The 23,147-nt window shown below is 38.8% G+C and overlaps 1 long non-coding RNA gene across 1 annotated transcript; it reads right to left on the reverse strand.

The window, feature by feature from the left end:
- Nucleotides 1–1,291: 1,291 nt before the first annotated feature.
- On the reverse strand, nucleotides 1,292–21,403 carry LOC104096275 (uncharacterized). Its single transcript, XR_011412718.1, has 3 exons — nucleotides 21,142–21,403; nucleotides 20,418–20,500; nucleotides 1,292–1,527 (listed from the first exon to the last, which is right to left on the reverse strand). It is a non-coding gene; the product is annotated as an uncharacterized lncRNA (long non-coding RNA).
- Between the last annotated feature and the right edge of the window lie 1,744 nt (nucleotides 21,404–23,147).

The raw sequence follows: 23,147 nt of genomic DNA on the forward strand, positions 1-23,147 counted from the left end.
TCCATTTAAGTCTGAATTAATCGATGAATATAACCATAGATTCATGAAATATAATCACTTTAGAATATATATAGAATACTTACCCTAGTCGAAGTCGTGAAGAAATCCTCAAAATCGTCTAAAAATTGAGCTCTAAAAATCTCAATCGAAAATGAAGAAATGACAGATTTTCAATCTTTAAGTTTCTGCCGAGGTTCGCATTTGCGGACAAAAACTTCGCATTTGGGAATGAACAGTAACCTCCCATGAACGGTGTTTGCAATTGCGATACATTGTTTGCAATTGCGAACTGCACGAAAATCCAAAAATCATTGCAATTGCGATAAATTATTCACAATTGCGAATGAATAGTAACCTTCAATGAACAGTGTTTGCAATTGCGATAAATTGTTCGCAATTGCGAATAAACAGTACCTCGCCAGAAACCAGCAAATTCAAACTTCTCCGAAATGATCCGAAACTCATCCGGAACCTCCCGGACACAAACCATATATGAATTTCAATCATAAAATATGCTACGGACCAGCTCGTACACTGAAAACACTGAAAAAGAGGTCGTCTTGACCCGATATTGACCATGGTCAAACTTCCAAATTCCTTAACTTTACTTATCTCTCAACCAATGATGCAAAAATACACCCAATCCCTTGGAACCCCGTTAAATCATACCAACAAGTCCCAAAATATTATACGAACTTAATCGAGACCTCAAATCACATCAAATAATTTCAAAACTACGAATCGTGCCTCGAATCGAATTATAAGTTATGAAATTTCCAAATTCTATAATTTGCGCCGAAACGTACTAAATCAATCCGGAATGCCTTCAAATTTTACACACGAGTCTTAACTGACGCAATGGAGCTATTCTAGTTTCCGGAATCAAAATACGACCTCGTTATCAAAAATTTAACCTTCGGTCGAACTTTCTAAAAATCTTTTATTTTTTCAACTTTCGCCAAAATGCGTCGAATTGTCCTACAGACTTCCAAATCCAAATCCAAACATATGCCCAAGTCCGAAAATCATCATACGAAGCTATTGACACTATCAAAATTCCATTCCGGGGTCGTTTGCTCAAAATTCAACTCTCCGGTCAACTCTCTGGTCAACTCTTTCCATTTACTCTTCAAAAATGAGAATTGTTCTTTTAATTTAATTCTGAATCTTCCGAAAATCAAACTCGACCACACTCGCGGGTCATAATATATATTATAAAGCTGCTCGAGACCTTTAGTCGCTGAACGGGGCGTAAATTCTTAAAACGACAAGTCGGGTCGTTACATGACCATTTCTACAAATTTTTGGTAAAGGGGAAAGTAATCAGCAACCAAAATTCCTTCCATACGGACTCGTTTTGAGATGAGATAGAACAAGTTGTGCAATCCTTCAGACTGCTCGAGGTTGTATTGCGAGATGAACCCATATACAGCGATTCGTCCATGGATTCTCATGTTTAGAAGAACTGCATCAAGCATCTTTCCTCCAATATTTTCAAAGTAAATATCGATTCCATCGGGGAAGTACCTAATATTTTGAACCGAAATTTGGTGAGAAATGTGTATTTTAGGTCCGAGATCTCTCTTACTATAGAATTCCATGAAAATATCCAAGGAGAAAGGAACATGTTGACTAAGAGACGGAGCTAGTATTTTAACTTTGTATGTTCTAAATTCTAGGATAGCAACATAAGGTGATAGTAACTGGGTTCTAAATTTTATTTTTGTACATATTTAGTGAATTTTTTAATACAAATATATAGTTTTAACAAACGTTACTGGTTCGACCGAACTCGTACGTGGCCTTCTACCTCCGCCCCCTATGTTGTAGCTTCTCATTCAAGAAAATATGTCATTTGTATTATGTGAGCTTGGTGAATCTGAGCTCAATTTCCAGATTCATCCAAGCACTTTGTGATTAGGTTTGAGAATGAAGGGATGAACTCGAGAGAGAAGAGAGGAAGTGCAGGAGAGAAAAATGAATTCTCATTTGTAAAATGAATGATTACAACTTTATATACAATTTAATTTTGTACTAACTTAACTAATTACTTAACTACTGGGCCCCACAACTATAACCGACTAACTAATAGCTCACACTCCCCCTCAAGCTGGAGGGTGTAAGATGTTAAGCACTCCAAGCTTGCCTAGTAAAAATGCATGTTGAGACTGTCCAAGACCTTTAGTGAGAAGATTATCTAGTTGATCTTTAATCCCCACAAAATGTGTGTTGAGCACACCTTGTTTTATCTTGTCGCGCAAAAAATGGCAATCGATCTCAATATGTTTGGTACATTCGTGGAAGATAAGATTGGCTGCAATTTGGATAGCATCCTTGCTATCACAATAGACTTCCACGGGTCGCTTGATAGGCACTCCAAGTTCAGCAAACAGTCCTAATAACCAGACTACTTATGTTGTTACAGCTACTAAGATTCTATACTCTGCTTCTGCAGAGCTTCTCAATATTGTATGCTGCTTCTTGGACTTCCATGAGATGAGTGAGTTGCCAAACTTGACTAAGTACCCAGTTATTGACCTTCTTGTGTTTGGACAACTTGCCCAATCCGCATCACAAAAACATGTCAAACTATCTGCACCTACACTACTCAAAAATATCCCCATGCCTGGTTCATACATTAGGTATTTGACTACTCTTATAATAGTATCCCAATGAGATTTTTTGGGCTCTTGCATGAATTGACTGAGAGTTTGGACTACAAACACAATGTCTAGTCGTGTGATAGTCAAATAGATCAACCTACCAATCAGTCTTTGGTACTCACTCATATCTGTCAAGATTTCATCATCTGTAGTGCCAGTGTGTCTATCAAACTCAGCTGAAGTGAACTTCTGGTTGAGATCTATGGGAGTTGAGACTAGCTTAGCACCACTCAATCCTAAATCTGAGATGAGTTGAAGGTAGTATTTCCTCTGATTCAATAGAATCCCTTCTTTGGATCTCATGACTTCAATTCCCAGAAAGTATTTGAGATCACCAAGATCCTTCACCTTGAACTTCTGATGAAGGACAACTTTAGTCTCATTGATAAACTCCTCATTATTTCCAGTGATCAATAAGTCATCCACATACATCAACACTGCTACAAAGTCATCTCTTTTCCTTTTAGTGAATAATGAATAGTCATATAGACTCTAAACATATCTTGCAGCTGTTAAGGCCTCACCGAGCTTAATGTTCCACTGTCGTGAGGCTTGTTTAATCCCATATAATGATTTCAATAGTCTGCAGACCTTTGTCTCCCATGTCTCCTGAAACCTTGAGGAAGTTCCATATACACTTCCTCATATAAATCCCCTTGCAAGAATGCATTATATACATACATTTGTGATATATTCCATCCTTTAGAAGCAACAAGAGCAATCACAGCTCTCACAGTTACCATCTTGGCAACTGGTCAAAAGGTTTCATTATAGTCTAGGCCTTCTCTTTGGCTATAGCCCTTGGCTACCAACCTGGCCTTGAACCTTTCTACCTCACCATTTGCTTTGTATTTTATTTTGTACACCCATTTTGAACCAATAGCCTTCATGCCTTTTGGAAGATCAACAACATCCAAGTTCTGTTGTCCTCTAAAGCCTTGATTTCAGTTTCCATGGCTTCAATCAACCTTTTGTAGTTCTTTTTGTAGTGGTCACATAGTCCTACAACCATATGGGTTCCTATGTAGTTCTTTTTGGTTTTTTAACCTCAGTTGTCACGATCCAATTTCACTTGTAGGTCGTGATGGCGCCCAACACTACAGATAGGCAAGCCAACTAATAAATTAAACATATATCGATAAAATTTTAAATCCAAGAAAAATAATAAGACACCAAATTCTACCAATGTGTGTGCCAAGACCTGGTGTCATAAGTGTTTGAGCCTCTAGTAAATTATACAAAACTTTAAATACTGTCTGAAATGAAAATAGACAGAATTAAAAATACAAGAAGAGGCGTTGGTAGCTGAAGGACGGTTCAGAAAGGCAGCTCACCACTATGCCCCTGGATAACGAGGATGTGCGATGATAGGTCCTCCACTAGTATCTGTCTCAGATCCTGCACAAAAAGTGCATCAACTATAGCATGAGTACGTAAACAACGTGTACCCAGTAAGTATCAAGCCTAGTCTCAAAATAGCAGAGACGAGATGGCCGACTTTGACACTCACTAAGGGTCAACAATAAAAATGAAATAAATTATAATTATTCAAATCAGCATGACTCACAAAGTTAACAATAATTTTTATTCAATTAGCAAAAATAAATAAAAAAACAATTCTTCAAATGCAACAATTTCCAATCTATTAATTAAATCCTTCAATTTCAATAAAAGTTCCAATTTATCAAATAGCTATACAAGCTGCAATTCAATTTCAATAAATTTTTAATTTATCAAATAGCTTTACAAGCTGCAATAAACTGTCCAAGTATCATGTAATAATTATTATCAAGCCCGTTTCTGCTAAGGTCGTACGGCCCGATCCAGATTTTTGTGTACACTGCCGAGGGATGTGCGGCATGATCCATAGATGCATCTATCCTGCCGAGGCATTCGGCCAGCTCCACAAGAAAGGAGGACATTTTCTTATGTAGCTCCGGAAAGAGAGTATATTTATTATAAGATCAATTCGAGAATATGAAGAATTTCTCTTAACAATTTATTAATTTAAACAGAAAATCAAGCATATGCGGTTTCCATCCTTTAATATTTTTATCTAACAATTCACAATATATATTAATTAAACAAAGAATACAATTCACACAAGTAATTCATGCTTTGAGTCCTAAACTACCCGGACTTCAGCATTAATAGTAGCTACGCACGGACTATCATCACCTCGTGCGTACGTAGCCCCCCACAATTAGTAACAATTATTACTTCAATTACCTATGGGGTAATTTCCCCCTCACAAAATTAAACAAGAGACTTACCTCGTCTTGCTCCAATTTGATCCACTAGTAGGCCATTTCCTCGATTATCCAACTTCGATTGGCTCGAATCTAACCAAAAAGTAATTCGATACGATCACTAAAATTTATAGGAATCAATTCTATAAGAAAATACTACATTTTCAATAAAAATACCGAAATTAATTAAAATTTCGTCTGTGGGGGCACATCTCGGAATCCGGCGAACGTTACGAAATCCGAAAACCCATTCAATTATGAGTCCAACCATATAATTTTCACTCAAATCCAACACCGAATCGATACCGAAATCTCAAAAATTTGTTTCAAAGAAATTTCCCAAATTTCAATCTCAAAACACTAATTAAATGGTGAAAACAATGATATATTTGTGTATATAGACCAAATCCGAGTTAGAATCACTTACCCCAATATCTTTCCTTGAAAATCTATCCAAAATGGCCTCTGCTCAAGCTCTAATTTGTTAAAAATGGCGAATGGGACAAATGCCCTCTTTTATAATTCTGCCCAGGCAGCCTTCGGAACTGGGCCTCGATCGTGGCCCTCGAGCCTGGGCTTCGGTCATGGCCTAGATCATGGCCTCGATCCTGGGACTCAGTCATGGCCTCGATCATGGCATCGAGCCTGTGTCTTCGATTGTGACCCTCGATCTTGGGTCTCGATCCTGGCCCTCGAGCCTTGCCTTTGATCATGGCCCTCGAGCTGGACCTTCGATCGTGGCTTCGATCACAAGCTCGAGCCTGAGCCTCTCAACCCTGGACTCGATACCTGGGCTCAATATCTGGGCTCGATACCTGGGCTCGATATCTGGGCTTGATCACAGCCTAGAATATTCAACAGAAGAGGAAAAATTGCAGCAGTATTTTAAGTCCAACTTTTTAATCCGTTAACTATCTGAAACTCACCCAAGGCCCTCGGGACCTCAACCAAATATACCAACAAGTCCTAAAACATCATACGAACTTATTTGAAACCTCAAATCACATAAAACGACGCTAAAATCACGAATCATGTTCCAATTCAAGTTTGATGAAATTTAGAATCTCCAACTTCTACATTCGATGTCGAAACCTATCAAATCAAGTACGATTGAACTCGAATTTTGTGCACAAGTCATAAATGACATAACGGAGCTATAAAAATTTTCAAAACTGAATTCTGACTCCGGTATCAAAAAGTCAACTCCCCGGTCAAACTTCCAAACTTAAATTCTTATTTTAGCCATTTCAAGCCTAATTTCACTACGAGCTTCCAAATAAAATTCCGATCACGCTCTTAAGTCCAAAATCATCATATGGAGCTGTTGGAATCATCAAAATTCTATTTCGGGGTCGTTTGCACATAATTCGACATCCGGTCACTATTTGAACTTAAATTTTTAATTTTTCATCAAAATTCCATATCTCGGGCTAGGGACCTCGGAATTTGATTACGAGCATATGCCCAAGTCCCAAATCATAATACGGACCTACCGGAACTATCAAAATACCGATCCGAGTCCGTTTGCTCAAAATGTTGACCAAAGTCAACTCAACTGAGTTTTAAAGTTCTAATTCACATTTTAATCCATTTTTCACATAAAAACTTTTCAGAAAATTTTACAGACTGCGCACGCAAGTCGAGGAATGATAAATAGTACTTTTCGAGGTCTTAGAACACAGAATTAATTATTAAATTTAAAGATGACATTTTGGGTCATCGCATTCTCTACCTCTAAAACAAACTTTCGTCCTCGAACGAGTTTAGAATTATACCTGAAGTGCTGAATAAGTGTGGATATCTGCTCCGCATGTTTTCCTCGGCCTCCTAAGTCGCTTCTTCGACTGGTTGTCCCCTCCACTGGACTTTTACTACAAAAATCCTCTTGGACATCAACTGGCGAACTTGTTTATCAACAATGGCAACTGGCTCTTCTTCATAACCCAAACTATTATCTAGCTGAACTGTGCTGAAGTCTAACACATGTGATAGGTCGGCATGATACTTCCGTAGCATAGATACATGGAAAACCGGATGAACTCCTGATAGATTGGGGGGGCAATGCAAGCTCATAATAAACCTTCCCAACTCGTCTCAACTTCTCAAATGGGCCTATAAACCTTGGGCTCAATTTCCCCTTTTTCCCAAATCTCATGTTTCCCTTCATCGGCGAAACATTCAAGAGAACTTTTTCACCTACCATAAATGATAAATCACGCGCTTTTTGATTCGCGTAACTCTTCTGTCTGGACTGCGCTGTATGAAGTCGCTCCTTAATCAACTTTACCTTTTCCAAGGCATCCTTCACCAAATCAGTACCATATAACTTAGCCTCATCGGGCTCAAACCACCCGATGGGCGAACGACATCGCCGACCATATAAAGCCTCAAATGGAGCCATCTCGATGCTAGATTGGTAACTATTATTATAGGCAAACTCATCCAAAGGCAAGAAACGATCCCACTGACCTCCAAAGTCAATCACGCATGCCCTGAGCATATCCTCCAAAATCTGAATTGACCCCTCTGACTGCCCGTCGGTCTGCGGATGAAAGGTTGTGCTGAGCTGTACTCGGGTCCCCAATTCACTCTGTACTGCTCTCCAGAAATGTGAAGTAAATTGAGGGCCTCTATCTGATATTATAGAAATTGGCACACCGTGCAACCGAACTATCTCCTGAATATATATATCCGGGCCAACCTCTTTGAAGTATACGTAGTCACAATAGAAATAACGTGTGCCGACTTGGTCAACCTGTCAACAATGACCCAAACTGCATCAAACTTCCGCAAGGTCCGCGGCAACCCAACTACAAAGTCCATAGTGATGGGTTCCCATTTCCATTCTGGTATAGTCATCTGCTGAAGTAGGCCACCTGGCCTCTAGTGCTCATATTTAACTTGCTGACAACTTAGACACCTAGCCACATACTCAACTATGTCCTTTTTCATTCGTATCCACCAATAATGCTGCCTCAAATCACGATACATCTTCGTAGCACCTGGATGAATAGAATACCGAGAACTCTGTGCTTCCTCTAGGATCTTTTTCCTCAGTCCATCCACATTAGGAACACATAGACGATCCTGGAGTCATAGAACACCATCCGCTCCAATAGTAACTTCCTTGGCACCACCCCGTAGTACCGTTTCTCGAAGAACCATTAAGTGTGAATTATCATACTGGCGAGCCTTGATCTGCTCAAATAGTGAAGACTGAGCTACAATACATGCAAGAACTTGGATGGGCTCTGAAATGTCCAACCTCACAAGTCGGTTAGCCAAGGATTGAATATCCAAAGCTAATGGCCTCTCCTCTACTGAAATGGAAGCCAAACTACCCATACTCTCCACCTTTCTACTCAAGGCGTCTACAACTACATTTGCTTTGCCCGGATGATACATGATGGTAATATCATAATCTTTTAGTAACTCAAGCTATCCGCGCTATTTCAAATTTAGGTCCCTCTACTTGAACAAATGCTGCAAACTGCGATGATCAGTGTAAACTTCACAAGACACCCCATAAAGATAATGCCTCCAAATCTTAAGAGCGTGAACAATCGTAGCTAACTCCAAATCATGCACTGGATAATTCTTCTCGTGGAGTTTCAGCTGACGTGAAGCATATGCAATAACTCGCCCTTCCTGCATGAATACACAACCCAAGTCAACGCGTGAAGCGTCACAATACACTATATACATCCCCTAACCGGAAGGCAACACTAACACTGGTGGTGTAGTCAATGCTATCTTGAGCTTCTGAAAGCTCACCTCACAATAATCGAACCATCGGAACGGAGCATCCTTCTAGGTTACTTTTGTCAAAGGTGATGCAATAGATGAAAAACCTTCCACGAACCTACAATAATAACCTGCTAAACCCAAAAAACTCCTGATCTCAGTCGCCGAAGTGGGACGATGCCATTTCTGAACTGCCTCAATCTTTTTTGGATCAACCTTAATGCCCTCGCCCGATACAATATGCCCCAAGAATGCTACAGACTCTAGCCAGAATTCACATTTGGAGAACTTAACATATAGCTATTGTTCCTGCAGTGTCTGAAGCGCCACTCTTATATGCTGCTCGTGTTTTTCCTTGTTGCGCTAGTAAATCAAAATATCATCAATGAAGACAATGACAAACGAATCAATATATGGTCTGAATACCCTGTTTATCAAATCCATAAACGTTGTCGGGGCATTAGTTAAACCGAAGGACATCACCAGAAATTCATAATGACCATATCTAGTCCGGAAAGCAGTCTTCGGAACATCCGAATCCCGAATCTTCAACTGATGGTACCCCGACCTCAAGTCGATCTTAGAGAACACCCTAGCACTCTCCAACTGATCAAATAGATCATCAATACGCGGCAATGGGTACTTGTTCTTAATAGTGATTTTGTTCAATTGGCGATAATCAATAATATCTGCATTGTTCCATCCTTTTTCTTCACAAATAATACTGGTGCACCCCAAGGATATACAGTCGATTTTACGAACCCTTTGGCTAGTAACTCCTCAAGCTATTATTTCAATTCTTTCAGAGCCATGCAATAAGGTGGGATAGATATAGGCTGGGTATCTGGAGCCAAGTCAATACAGAAATCAATATCACAATTAGGTGGCATACCTGGAAGATCTGAAGGAAATACATCGGAGAACCCCCGAACGACAGGCACTGAATCAATAGTCGGAGTCTCTGTAGTAGTATCCCGAACATAGGCTATATAAGCCAAACAACCCTTATCAACCATGTGTTGAGCCTTTATAAAAGAAATAACTCGATTAAATGAACTAACAGACGAACTCTTCCACTCCAGCTTAGGCAATGCTGGAATAGCCAAGGTAACAGTCTTGGCATGACAATCTAGAATAGCATGATATAGAGATAACCAGTCCATGCCCAGAATAATTTCAAAATCGATCATCTCAAGAAATCGGTCATCTCAAAAAATAGGAGAATGTAATAATACAGGACCGGTAGATACGGTTCACAATGACAGAATCGCTCACAAGAGTGGACACATAAATAGGAGTACTCAAGGACTCACGAGAAACACCCATGAATGGAGCAAATAGAGATGACACATATGAATACGTAGATCCTGGATCAAATAATACTGAGGCATATTTGCCGCAAACAGAAATAATACTTGTAATCACGGCATCTGAGGCCTCTGCATCTGGTCTGGCCGAAAAAGCATAGAACCGAGCTGGAGCACCAACTGGCTGGCTTCCGCCTGGTTGACCTCCACCTCTAGGACGGCCCCTACCCACCTGTCCTCTACCTCTTGGTGGTCTAACTACTGGTGGAGCAACTGGTACGACAATCATAGGCTGCTGACCCTGTTGCACTGGTCTACCCCGCAGTCGGGCAGAATCTCCGTATGTGACTGGGATTCCCGCACTCGAAATAACTCTTCGGTGCGATGGGCTGCTGACTAAGAGTCTAGCCCTGGGGAACTGAATACCCACTAGAAGAACCCTGGATAGCGGGTGGGCGATAAGAACTCTCTGGTATAGCACTGAGATAGGGTCGCACTGGAGCACCTCGAGGAGGCGGTGGTGCTGGATATAGGGGCATGCTGGACTGCCCTCTCACGAACTGACCTCTGCCCCCAGACAAAGCAGCTCTGAACTCTCCAGAATACCTAAACCGCTTATCTCTCGTAACCTGCTCTCGGCTCCGCTGACGTACAACCTCAATCATGTGGGCTATCGCCACGACTAGCTTATAAGAAGTACCCATCTCAACCTCTCGAGACATAGTGGCCTGAATGCCAGTATGTAAACCCGCAACAAACCTCCGTACTCTCTCCACCTCAGTAGGGAGTATCATAAGTGCATGGCAAGATAACTCAGAAAACCTCACCTTATAATCGATCACTGACATCTGTCCCTGCTAGAGCTGCTCAAACTGAAACCTCAACTCTTCCCTCTGGGAGGGTGGAATATACCTGTCCGGGAAGATACGGGTGAACCTGTCCCAAGTTATGGGAGGAGAATCTGCTGGTCTGCCAAGAACATAAGACTGCCACCATCTACGGGCTCTCCCTCTAGCTGAAAAGTAGCAAAGTCTACCCCATGAGACTCCAATATCCTCATGTTGTACAATCTATCCTTGCACCGATCAATGAAATCCTGGGGATCCTCATGTCGCTCACCCCCAAAGACAGGAGGATGAAGTCTAGTCCATCTGTCCAATAGTTTCTGAGGATCAGCGGCTACAGTTGGCCTGGGCTCAGGTGTAGCTACTGCCACTGGCTGGGATCCACCCATAGGAAGTGCACCTCGGGTTTGATATACAACAGTTGCCTGTCCATGAGCCTGTACGATAGGGGTCTGTGCTCCCCAGCCTGCCTGAGATGTGGCTGGGTATGCCGAAAATAAACCGGCCTGAGTCATATTGTCCATGAACCGCAGCATACGACCCATGATATCCTGAAATCCCGGTGCAGATGTGAAATCCACCGGAGCTAACTCTACCACAGGTACCTCATCATGTTTCTTAATAATGGGATTCTCTGCTGGACCTACTGGCGGCATAACTGGAACAGTCCTGGGACGTCCTCGCCCTTTACCACGGGCTGGAGCCCTCCCTCGGCCTCTGCCTCGGCCTCTAGCAACTGGGGGAGTAGCTCTTCCCTAATCTGGAACCTCATTAAAGCGCGTTCTCACCATCTGTGATAGAATAAGAGAAGGATATTTAGTACTACATTAATTGTACGATGGAATATGAAGAAGGTAGTTTCCTAACATCATATAGCCTCTCAAAGATAAGTACAAACATCTCCGTATCGATCCGCAAGACTCTATTTGGTCTGCTCATAACTTGTGAGACCTACGTGAACCTAGTGCTCTGATACCATGTTGTCACGACCCAATTTCACCTATAGGTCGTGATGGCGCCAAACACTACAGATAGGCAAGCTAACTAATAAATTAAACATATATCGATAAAATTTTAAATCCAAAAAAAATAATAAGACAGCAAATTCTACTAATGTGTGTGCCAAGACCTGGTGTCACAAGTGTTTGAGCATCTAGTAGATTATACAAAACCCCAAATACTGTCTGAAATGAAAATAGACAGAATTAAAAATACAAGAAGAGGCACTGGTAGCTGCTGGACGGCTCAGAAAGTCAGCTCACCACTACGCCCCTGGATAACAAGGATGTGCGATGATAGGTCCTCCACTAGTATCTGTCTCATATCCTGCACAAAAAGTGCAGCAAGTGTAGCATGAGTACGTAAACAACGTGTACCCAGTAAGTATCAAGCTTAATCTTGAAGTGGTAGAGACGAGATGGCCGACTTTGACACTCACTAAGGGTCAACAATAATAAATGAAATAAATTATAATTATTCAAATCAGCATGACTCACAGAGTTAGCAATAATTTTTATTCAATTAGCAAAAATAAATAAAAACAAAATCTTCAAATGCAACAATTTCCAATCTATTAATTAAATCCTTCAAATTTCAATAAAAGTCCCAATTTATCAAATAGCTATACAAGCTACAATTCAATTTCAATAAATTTCCAATTTATCAAATAGCTTTACAAACTGCAATAAACTGTCCAAGTATCATATAATTATTATTATTATCAAGCACGATTTCTACCGAGGTCGTACGGCCTGATCCAGATTTTCGTGTACACTACCGAGGGATGTGCGACACGATCCATAGATGCATCTATCCTGCCTAGGCATTCGGACCGCTCCACAAGGCAGGAGGACATTTTCTTATGTACCTTCGGAAAGAGAGTATATTTATTATAAGATCAATTCGAGAATATGAACAATTTCTCTTAACAATTAATTATTTTAACAGAAAATCAAGCATATGAGGTTTCCATTCTTTAATATTTTTATCTAACAATTCACAATATATATTAATTAAACAAAGAATACAATTTACACAAGTAATTCATGCTTTGAGTCCTAAATTACCCGGACTTTAGCATTAATAGTAGCTACGCACGGACTCTCGCCACCTCGTGCGTACGTAGCCCCCCACAATTAGCAACAATTATTATTTTAATTACCTATGGGGTAATTTCCCCCTCACAAGATTAGACAAGAGACTTACCTCGTCTTGCTCCAATTTAATTTACTAGTAGGCCTTTTCCTAGATTATCCATCTTCGATTGTCTCGAATCTAACCAAACACTAATTCAATACAATCACTAAAATTTATAGGAATCAATTCTATAAGGAAGTACTACATTTTTAATAAAAATCTCGAAATTAATTAAAATTTTGTCCATGGGGCCCACATCTCGGAATCCGGCGAAAGTTACGAAATCCGATAACCCATTCAATTACGAGTCCAACCATACTAGTTTCACTCAAATCCGACTCCGAATCAATACCGAAATCTCAAAACTTTGTTTCAAAATATTTTCCCAACTTTCAATCTCAAAACACTAATTAAATGGTGAAAACAATGATATATTTGTGTATATAGACCAAATCCAAGTTAGAATCACTTACCCTAATATATTTCCTTGAAAATCTATCCAAAATCGTCTCTGCTCAAGCTTCAGTTTGTTAAAAATGGCGAATGAGACGAATGCCCTCTTTTATAATTCTGCCCAGGCAGCCTTCGGAACTAGGCCTCGAACTGTGCCTCGATCGTGGCTTCGATCGTGGCCCTCGAGCCTGGGCTTCGGTCATGGCCTCGATCATGTCCTCGAGCCTGGGACTCAGTCATGGCCTCGATCATGGCATCGATCCTGTGTCTTCGATTGTGACCCTCGATCTTGGGTCTCGATCCTCGCCCTCGAGCCTTGCCTTCCACCATGGCCCTCAAGCTGGACCTTCGATCGTGGCTTCGATCATAAGCTCAAGCCTGAGCCTCATCAACCCTGGGCTCGATACATGGGCTCGATAACTGGGTTCGATACCTGGGCTCGATATCTGGGCTCGATCACAGCCCAGAATATCCAACAGAAGAGGAAAAATTGCAGGAGCAGTTTTAGTCCAACTTTTGATCCGTTAACCATCCGAAACTCACCCGAGGCCCTCGGGACCTCAACCAAATATACCAACAATTCCTAAAATATCATACAAACTTATTTGAAACCTCAAATCACATAAAACAACGCTAAAATCATGAATCATGTTCCAATTCAAGCTTGATGAAACTTAGAATTTCCAACTTTTACATTGGATGTCGAAACCTATCAAATCAAGTCCGATTGACCTCATATTTTGCGCACAAGTCATAAATGACATAACGGAGCTATGAAAATTTTTAGAACTAGATTCGAACTCCGGTATCAAAAAGTCAACTCCCCGGTCAAACTTCGAAACTTAAATTCTTGTTTTAGCCATTTCAAGCCTAATTTCACTACGGACTTCCAAATAAAATTCTAATCACTCTCCTAACTCCAAAATAATCATACGGAGTTGTTGGAATCATAAAAATTCTATTCCGGGATCGTTTGCACATAATTCGACATCCGATCACTATTTGAACTTAAACTTTTAGTTTTTCATCAAAATTCCATATCTCGGGCTAGGGACCTCGGAATTTGATTCCGGGCATACGCCCAAGTCTTAAATCACGATACGGACTTACCAGAACTATCAAATACTGATCCGAGTCCGTTTTCTCAAAATGTTGACCAAAGTCATCTCAGCTGAGTTTTAAAGCTCTAATTTATATTTTAATCCATTTTTCACATAAAAACTTTCCGAAAAATTTTACGGACTGCGCACGCAAGTAGAGGAATGATAAATAGTGCCTTTTGAGGTCTTAGAATACATAATTAATTATTAAATTTAAAGATGACATTTTGGGTCATCGCTGTCATGACCCAACTGGAGGGTCATGACTAGCACCCGGGCCATACTTGCCGAGCACCAACGTACATTTTATCTAACCTTCCTTATTATCTTTAAGGGCCAACAAGATCAATATAAATAGTAGACATGGATCATGAACATCCAACAATGAAAGATAATGTCATGAACATACATAACATGGGACGACAAGACTGTCAAGAAACTATATATAAGGTACGAGCTATCATGATGCCATGAAAGACTATACAACAAAAATCAGCCGAAAAGGCATTCTAAACCATACATAAGTCGACACCTGTCTATGAGCCTCTAAAGGAACATAAGTGCTACAACATTGCCGGAACAGGGCCCCGACATACCCATAATGTCTATAACAAAAATGCATACCAAGACCACGGCAAGTCCGGAGAAGGGATCTCGCCAATAACCGCTGAACTGGACAGCCTACTGTGGTGGGGGAGCTACGTCTACCTGTCTATCAGGACCTGCAGCACGACATGCAGCGTCCACAAATAAAAAGGACGTCAGTACGAATAAAGTACTGAGTATGTGAGGTAAGAAAGCATAAGTAAGAACAGTAATGTAAACAGGGATAGAGAATATACAACCTGTGACATCTGGGTACCTCTGAGGGCTACTGACATGAAATACATGATACATACATATATATATACATAAACTTTTAAAACATACGCCTTTGTGGGCATCACCATCATCATATCGTACCCGACCATAATAGGCTCGGTAAAACGTACCCGGCCATCATAGGGCTCGGTAGAATCGTACCCGGCCACGTGGAGCTCGGTAAAACCCAACTGATCAGTGGTTGCACAATAGGTGCCGTACCCGGCCGACTATAGCGCGGCTCGGTAGAGTAAAATAGATACATATATATGATGCATGCTGGACTCATTGGAATCACATTTTGAACCTTTCGGAGTGACATAAGGTTGGTATCCTTCGTACACGTTATTAGGATTAACTCTTCATCAAGAATCTTATAAGAATCAGGAACTACCAACAACATTGATAATATAAGAATAAGAGAAGTAACATCAATATCAATCGTTTCATAAGAAGGGCAGCAATGTAAGTACTGCTAGCTTCTAAGAGTAGAGTATCTTTGGGAGCTCGTTCATTACATTATGTACAATCGGAGTCGTGCAAAAGAATGAAGGGGATAGCCTCACATACCTTGTATATACTGCCCAACCTCAAGCTATGCAAATGTCACGACTCCTTAGTCTACAATAAGACAAATGACACTATCATTATCGTTTAAGTGTCGTAACTATTATGTATCGACCACAACCTATTTTACGATGAAACGGACAGCACCTCCCCTATTTATATGACTTCCCACAAGTCAATACAATCACCAAACAGCCCAAACAACATCATTAATAATCATATTGAGCCTCCAAAACAGTCCACCAACCAACAACATTACTACCAAGCCTTTCGATATATATTTCACAAGTTCTAGCTTCAACGACTTAGCTGCAACTTGGATAATCTTAAATATATATAGAGTAAGAGGTTCCTTACCTTTAAACAGAAAGAACAACTCCAATTTGACCTTAATTTTCCACGAAATATCCCTTCAATTCTGCCACAAGAACAAGGAAGCGAAACTAGCAATTAATTCGGGTTTTTCGGCACTAGAATTACTTTAGAAGACTTGAAATCACCTAGGGTTGATATTAAAAACTTGAAGGCATATTTACAGGACATAAAACACTTAAAACAACCTCCCACACGAGCTGGAACAACACAAAAATCAGCAATAACAAGAAGAACAAGAAACTTACTAGCGCCACGGGATTCCCGACATTTGATTTGTGTTGTTTGCCCTTTGTTTGGGTCTTGGATCATGAGAGAACCTTGAGAGACTGTTTTTAGGGTTATAAGGTCTGAATATACTGAAAAATAATGACTTAAAACGGGGTTGAGGTATCTTATATATGTCCATATGTCTTAAACCGCCTTTGTGGGCCCCATAGAGAGCAGCTTGGCGCACTCTTGCGAAAACACGAATATCTCTCTATTCCGAGATCGTATCGATGAACAGTTTAATGCGTTGGAAACTAGACTCATAGATATTCAATTTGATAGGTAGATCACCCCATAATTCCAAGCACATTTGGAGAAAAATGTAGTAACATTTGACCTAAAGTTTAAGTAAAATTATAAACCTAAGTTGCGACAACTTTTATCGACTTTTATTTCATAACTCGCTTGACTTCAAGACTTATGATGCGGATATTATATGATTCAAATACATTAAAACAAGACCTCTTGGGAAAATTAATCACCTCTAGTGTTACCCGAAAATACGGGTTACAACATCCTTGATTCGTTTAACTTCAAATACTTGTTAACCACTCTTATACACCCTTGTATCATTTAAGACCAATAGGATTAACTTCTTATCATCTCAAAGATAATCTCTTCTTGGATTTACGTCGACTAACTTACGGCGTGATCTATGGTATGCGAATTTGGGTTGTAACAATCGCATCAGTTGACTCTTGTTCAAGAGTTGCTGGAGGATTCACTTCATCTTCCTGCATTAAGTGTTGTTCTAGAACTGCACTGCTACTTGTTGGTGCATTGTTGTAATCTGCATTTGCATCATCATATGTATTTGCTGCTGGTGAGTCTTGTATATCACCATTTCCTTCATGTTCTGCAGTGTCAGCCCCTGCATTGTTGTCAACACCATTCCCCTCAACAGACTCCTCTAAATCACTGCTTGCAATTCCTTCTGACTGCAGATGCATATTGCCATAGGAGTTCTGTAAAGGCTCAAATTATTCCAGGCCTGATATTTGATCTACAGTTGTTGTATGTCCTTCTGCATTGTGAGTTGTGGAACAATGTTTGGCAAATGGAAAGATATTATCCTTGAAAATAGCATCTCTGCAAACAAAGAAATAATTAGTATTTAAATCCATTACCCTGTAGCCTTTTGTGTTTCTGCATAGCCAAGGAATACAGTTGCCTTTGCTCTTGGTGAAAATTTGTTTTCCTTAACCAAATTAGTGGCATAGCAAAGACATCCAAACACTCTAAGGTGATACAATGAGGGTGGCTTGTTATGAACGAGCTCATATGGAGTTTTCTCACTCAACAACTCAGTAGGCAGTCTGTTTATCACATACACAGTTATTTTGATACATTCACCCCAGAACTTTGTAGGAATACTTGCTTGAAACTTCAATGCCCTAGCTGTATCTAGAATGTGCCTGTGTTTTCTCTCCACAACTCCATCCTTCTATGGAGTGTATACATAGCTGCTTTGATGAACTATCCCATAGGCATCAAACAATTCATTCATGTATTTATTAAAGAACTTTGTGCCATTATCTGTTATAACTACCTTAACTTTGGACTGAAACTGGGTGTGCAACATGGCAAGAAATTTCTTCAACAGCACAACAACATCACTTTTCAATTGAAGTAAATGCACCCAAGTATACCTTGTATTATCATCCACAACAGTTAGGAAAAAATGTTTTCTATCATACATGGGAAACCTATATGGTCCCCAAACATCTATATGCAAAAGAGATAAAGGATTCTCACTTATACTCATACTTCTAGGAAATACTAGCCTACTTTGCTTGGCTAGTGGGCATACAGGACAATCATTATTCACTACTACATCTACAGATTTGATATGAAATAGATCCAAATTCTTCATAGTACTAACTGAAGCATGGCCTAGCCTTTTATGCCATAAGACTCCATCTTCTTTATTACTCTGTGTGGTTGTAGTTGATGCAAATTTCCTTATCCCTTTGATGAATTTCTCTAAGTATCCTTTAAAGTTCTTCTTCAATATGTACAGACCACCTCTTTCTCTACCAATCCCCCTCACCTTGCCATTGTAGAGATTCTGAAATGAACAGAAGTCAGGAAAGAAATTCACTGAACAACACAGCTGCCTAGTTTGTTTGGACACTGAGATTAGGTTAAACTTAAATTCAGGTACAAACAAAATATCTTCCAGCTTCAACTCATCACATATAACAACATCTCCAATATGTGTTATATTAGACTTCTCTCCTGTAGGCAAATGTACTTGATCACTATCACATTTGTTTACTTTATTCTTAGTATTTAACATATCTAGCTCACCAGTTATGTGATGCGTTGCTCCAGAATCAATTATCCATTCTTTACAAGTAAAGCTTGCCATTAAGGAGGTTGCAATACCTGCCATGTTAATCTGATGATCTGAAGTCTCCTTGTTCAGCATGCTCAAAATCTGTTTATATTGATCCTCAGTGAAGTATGGTCCTACCTTTAATCCATCATATCTACTTCTTCCCTCATCCTGATGTGCTGATTTGTCACTCTTCAAGCCACCAGTTGTCATGTTAGCTGCATATGGTTTCTTGTTTTTCAAATCAGTTGAATAGCCAACTAGTTTGTAGAAATTTTCCTTAGAGTGCCCAGGTTTGTTGCAGTAATCAAATTTCACAAATGGCTTCTTTCCTTTGTACTGTCCCATGTTATTCTGCACAATCATCTGCCCTCTACATGTTTGCATAGAAATTGGATCTCCTCTATTTGGCAAGACTGGATGTGCACTAGAATTCTGACTCCCATCCTCTATAATCAATGCATAAGCTTGGTTCAATGTTGGCTCCACAGTCTTTATTAAGATCTGACGCCTTGCTTGATCATATGTCTCATTGAGACCACTTAAAAACTGCATTACCCTTTGCTGCTGAAGGTGTTCAACACACTCTTTCGAATTAGGAATAGGAACCATTGCATCGTACTCAGCCCACAATTCCTTCAACCTAGTGAAATATGTAGAGACTGAATCTGTTCCTTGCGAAATAGTAGCAATTTCCCTATGCAATTGAAATATCCTCACACGATTCACTTTGTCGAGTCTCTCTCTCAAATCCTCCCATACCAAATATGCATTAGATGCGTAGATAATGCCGCTAAGTAGATCCGGACAGACAGTGTTCATGACCCAGGAAAGCACGATTGCATTACATGTTTCCCAGTCCTCATGTAATTCAGCTTGGAACAAATCCTTTTTGCACGTCCCAAGCACAAACCCTAGCTTCCTCTTAACTTACAAAGCAATTCGCATTGAATGACGCCATAGTCCATAATTTTCTGAACCTGTGAGCTTTATAGGAATCAAAATCGAACTAGGAGTGTATGAGGGATGAACAAACAAAGGATATGTGTGATCGATATTTTCGGCCGCCATTGACGATCGTTAATCACAGCTTCGCGAGGAAGACGACGATGAAATTTCAGCCAAATTAAACAAAATTTGTGGAATTACAGCTCTTCACTGCTCTGATACCATGTGAGCTTGGTGAATCTGAACTCAGTTTCCAGATTTATCCAAGCACTTTGTGATTTGGTTTGAGAATGAATGGATGAACTCGAGAGAAAGAGAGGAATTGCAGGAGAGCAAAATGAATTCTCATTTGTAAAATGAATGATTACAACTTTATATACAATTTAATTTTGTACTAACTTAACTAATTACTTAACTATTGGGCCCCACAACTATAACCGACTAACTAATAGCTCACATGTTAATACTTCAATTATAGGGATACAGAGGTTTTTGCTGCTAGTTACTCCATTTTTCAGGCGAAATTGAGACTACATTAGAAGAAAGAAAAAACATGAGACTTACCTCTTCAAAGCTGCAGATAGATTCTATTCCTCTTTATAGTTAAATGTTTCTTCAAACCCAAATTTGTTCTTCAATATTTCAACCTAAAGAACATGAAAAACAATGAAAAGTTGAGATAAAGCAGAAGTACTACTCCATGCCTAGACTTATATGATCATCTTCGCGCAAATATTACCTAATAGTAGTAATAACAGACTTCAAGCAATATCATATACAGCCAAACCGCTCTATAACAGCCGCGTTTGTTCTGACATTTTTTGGATGCTATAGTGAAGTCCAGTTATAGAGGACATATATTATAACATAACATAAAGAATCAGTTCAGAGAAAAACTTGGCTTTTATAGTGAATGGCTGTTATGTAGTGATGCTATTATAGAGATGTCTGACTGTACTATTGTGAGCGATACTCCAGCTTCTTGCTGTCCAGATATTGATACTTTAATCAACTAATCTCAAACATCTCATTTGGAAAATGATGTTGTTGACAATAAACTACAGGTCATACATTTACTAAGCAAAAATATCATAAACTAAAATAGAGATGACTAGCAATGGAAAGAGAATTTTCCTCCTGATCCCTCGTTAAGAGGCATGGCGGGGCAACAAAAGCCGGTTGAAATTAGTTAACATGAATATCATCAAGATCCGGACTATCTTTGAAATTAATAACATTGAACAGATCAACCATTGTGGTGAAGTATGAATCTTAAAAGAGAGGTTACCTTTTCTTTGCTTCCAGCACTTCCAACAACATAGCAACCCAACAGCTTCGCGAATTGTCCGACGAGCTGACCTACTGCTCCAGATGCAGCAGAAACATACACAGTTTCTCCTTTCTTTTGGGAGCATAGCTCATAAAAACCTCCATAAGCTGTTATTCCAGGCATCCCTAACAATACAATTTCATTGGTTATATTTTTATTTTTTCACACTATATAAACATATTTTAACAGTCTGACATGTGATACTTTGTCTTTCTAGATGTAGACAAATCCAAAATAATCAGCAGGGGATCTCAGGAAACTATTATCAACTCAGAAGAGCAAATTTAGGATATATATGGACTTTTGTCTTCACTCAGTTTCCACAATATGAAACTTTTCCAACTTGAATATGAATATGAACTATGACAACAAAAATCAATCCTTAGAAAGACAAGCATTGGATAATTACACATTTTGAAAATCAAAGCGATCGATTCCAGATTGGAGCATTTTTTTGTTGTCGGAGATATAAGTGTCAAAGTGTGTGATCATATAACACCCTCCCCGAAAGTCAAGAGCAAATATCTCGTGCGTGGACAATATAACATAGGCGTCCAATAATGGATAAACCAATAATAGGGACGAGTATGACTCTGACGCCATATTAAAGTGTTTCAGAATTCTATTAACTTGAAGTTCCAATAGACAATTTTAAATCTCCAGCTGGGCAGGAAATTGAATACATCTGTATTTGGTGTTGGTGAAGATGGTTTTATCAACTTTGTTGTCAAGATTTCAACTTTCATGATTTCCTTTTGGTGATAATGGAAAAAGGGAAACAAATTAAAGTACTGAAGAAGTTAGAGGTACTTGAATAATATGTCATCAACATCTCGTGCCTTCCCCTTTACGGAGGGGGATTTAAAAATAAATTCATGTTATATTTGTGATTTGAACTTGTGATTTGAAGCAATTTTTAACATCCTTACCTAATTAATTAAACAATTTCTTATGCCAAGAAAATTTAACTGTTTATATATAGAGTTTAAATTATATAAATCGTTGGTATAAGGAATTTTACACTATCATGTCACTGTTGTTTGTTATAACATGTAACTTGTCTTAATTTTTTATTACAAATCCTTTTTTTTTTTTAAAAAAAAGAGGCTCGTTTGTAGAAATCAACCCTCTCTATAACAGTCAACCCTTGATTGTGTAAAAAGGGAAAATTTATACAGTCAACCCTCTCTATAACAGTCCCGTTTGTTCCAATATTTTTTGGCTTTTATAGTAAATAGTTGTTATACACCTATAAACAACATTTGACGTTTAAATATATTTTGGCTGTTATAGATAAACATTATCCAAAAATCAATTATTTTTCCTTTTTTAATGTTATATACAAAAGATAAAAAAAATTATTCAAATTTAAAATCTCAAAAGATATGTATATTTCACTAGTTAATATTTGAAGAAAGCTAATACATTATTAATAAATTCATAACTAAATGTATAAAGATTTAAACTCTAAGGCAGACATTTTAAAGCTACTAAGAAAAATAAATTCTTTCAAGATTGATGGAAGAACTTTGTAACTCTAGCTTGTTTTGTAGATTTATTCTCTTACTAGCGATATAACACTTGAATTGGCGAATTTTCATGTACAAATTTTCAGAAAAATGGTATCCAATAACTTTTCTTTGAAGACAATCTAAGAGATTAACAGTTAAATTTTCTATCTAAATATATTTTGGAATTTGTCCCATGGAAAAGATAATATGTACAAATCTTCAAATCTTATATCTTATGCAATATAGAAACTTTGTTTAATGGAAATGGTTGTGTGCATATTTTTATAACTATTATTTGTAATCTTAATGATTCTATATGACTATTATAAAGGGATAATTTTACAAAGAGCGTTCTGCTATAAATATGACTGTTGTTGTTATAAGTAAAAACCTGTTATAAAAATATAATATATAACTTAAAAAATCGATCCTGAGGAAAATTTGACTTATATA

Source organism: Nicotiana tomentosiformis, chromosome 12, assembly GCF_000390325.3.
Source record: "Nicotiana tomentosiformis chromosome 12, ASM39032v3, whole genome shotgun sequence".
Classification (NCBI taxonomy): Eukaryota; Viridiplantae; Streptophyta; class Magnoliopsida; order Solanales; family Solanaceae; genus Nicotiana; species Nicotiana tomentosiformis.